This window comes from Oncorhynchus nerka, linkage group LG3, assembly GCF_034236695.1.
Source record: "Oncorhynchus nerka isolate Pitt River linkage group LG3, Oner_Uvic_2.0, whole genome shotgun sequence".
NCBI classification, from domain to species: domain Eukaryota; kingdom Metazoa; phylum Chordata; class Actinopteri; order Salmoniformes; family Salmonidae; genus Oncorhynchus; species Oncorhynchus nerka.
The window spans coordinates 65681705-65683538 of NC_088398.1; the positions used below are offsets into that span (position 1 = coordinate 65681705).

The following is a 1834-nucleotide window of genomic DNA, read 5'->3' on the forward strand; positions in this document are numbered from 1 at the left end:
GCTGTATGGAAAATCATTTCGAATGAAATGCAATTTATTCGAGCAATGTTCTGCAATCATCACTCTTTGTTGGAGACTATGCACATCTTGCAATTTAGCCCAAAACTTTTCACAAAAATAAACAACCAGGCTTATATTGGTCAGTAATAATGGAACAAAACATTTGCATCTTTCAATTTAATAGACCACCAAAGCTTTGATGAATGGAAGTTCCCCTGCTGAAATAGCCGAGGCATTTGTTTGTTGCCGTTTGTGCTACTGTTGGAAAACACTAATTCAGTAAGCCACAGCAGCTATCGCACAATGTGGTGGATCATGGATGAGAGTCTAGTCTCCACCCCACTCACAGACTCCTGGCTTTTCATAGGCTGTGTGCATCCTCTTTGAAAGCCCGTACCACCATTTACAGTTTATGAAACATACCCATAGGCCTCATTACAAACAAACAAGAATGACGGGACAAAGTGATTTACTTTATTTAAGAAAAAACATCTCCAATACAACAACAGGCCAGAATCTGTATGACTTGGGACCCCTAAACCAGTCTAATCAACAAAAAACAAAACATAAGTTAGCGACCAAACAGCTAGACCTGTTTACAATGTACCACATTTCTGGTGAGCACAAGGGAGACATTTAATATTGTTTAGAAAAGAGATACAGTTGATGTCGGAAGTTTACATACACCTTAGCCAAATACATTTAAACTCAGTTGTTCACAATTCCTGACAATTCATCCTAGTAAAAATTCCTTGTCTTAGGTCAGTTAGGGTCACCACTTTATTTTAAAAATAGAATGATTGATTTCAGCTTTTATTTCATTCATCACATTCCCAGTGGGTCAGACGTTTACATACACTCAATTAGTATTTGGTAGCAATGCCTTTAAATTGTTTAACTTGGGTCAAACGTTTCGGGTAGCCTTCCACAAGCTTCCCACAATAAGTTGGGTGAATTTTGGCCCATTCCTCCTGACAGAGTTGGTGTACCTGAGTCAGGTTTGTAGGCGTCCTTGCTCGCACACACTTTTTCAGTTCTGCTGAGTGCACAGTTTGGACACATTCTTTAGCCCTCACCACAAGGTTTTGGCCACAGTTTGGACACATTCTTTAGCCCTCACCACAAGGTTTTGGGCACAGTTTGGACACATTCTTTAGCCCTCGCCACAAGGTTTTGGGCACAGTTTGGACACATTCTTTAGCCCTCGCCACAAGGTTTTGGGCACAGTTTGGACACATTCTTTAGCCCTCACCACAAGGTTTTGGGCACAGTTTGGACACATTCTTTAGCCCTCACCACAAGGTTTTGGCCACAGTTTGGACACATTCTTTAGCCCTCACCACAAGGTTTTGGCCACAGTTTGGACACATTCTTTAGTCCTCACCACAAGGTTTTGGGCACAGTTTGGACACATTCTTTAGCCCTCACCACAAGGTTTTGGGCACAGTTTGGACAGCCCTCACCACAAGGTTTTGGACAGTTTGGACACATTCTTTAGCCCTCACCACAAGGTTTTGGGCACAGTTTGGACACATTCTTTAGTTTGGACCTCACCACAAGGTTTTGGGCACAGTTTGGACACATTCTTTAGCCCTCACCACAAGGTTTTGGGCACAGTTTGGACACATTCTTTAGCCCTCACCACAAGGTTTTGGGCACAGTTTGGACACATTCTTTAGCCCTCACCACAAGGTTTTGGGCACAGTTTGGACACATTCTTTAGCCCTCACCACAAGGTTTTGGCCACAGTTTGGACACATTCTTTAGCCCTCACCACAAGGTTTTGGCCACAGTTTGGACACAGTTTTTGGACACATTCTTTAGCCCTCACCAC

General features: G+C 42.8%; 1 long non-coding RNA gene across 1 annotated transcript; it reads right to left on the reverse strand.

Annotated features, from left to right (window-relative positions):
• Positions 1–460: 460 nt before the first annotated feature.
• LOC135563518 (uncharacterized) lies at positions 461–1449 on the reverse strand. The gene is made up of 2 exons (XR_010460340.1): positions 580–1449; positions 461–545 (listed from the first exon to the last, which is right to left on the reverse strand). It is a non-coding gene; the product is annotated as an uncharacterized LOC135563518 (long non-coding RNA).
• Positions 1450–1834: the final 385 nt, after the last annotated feature.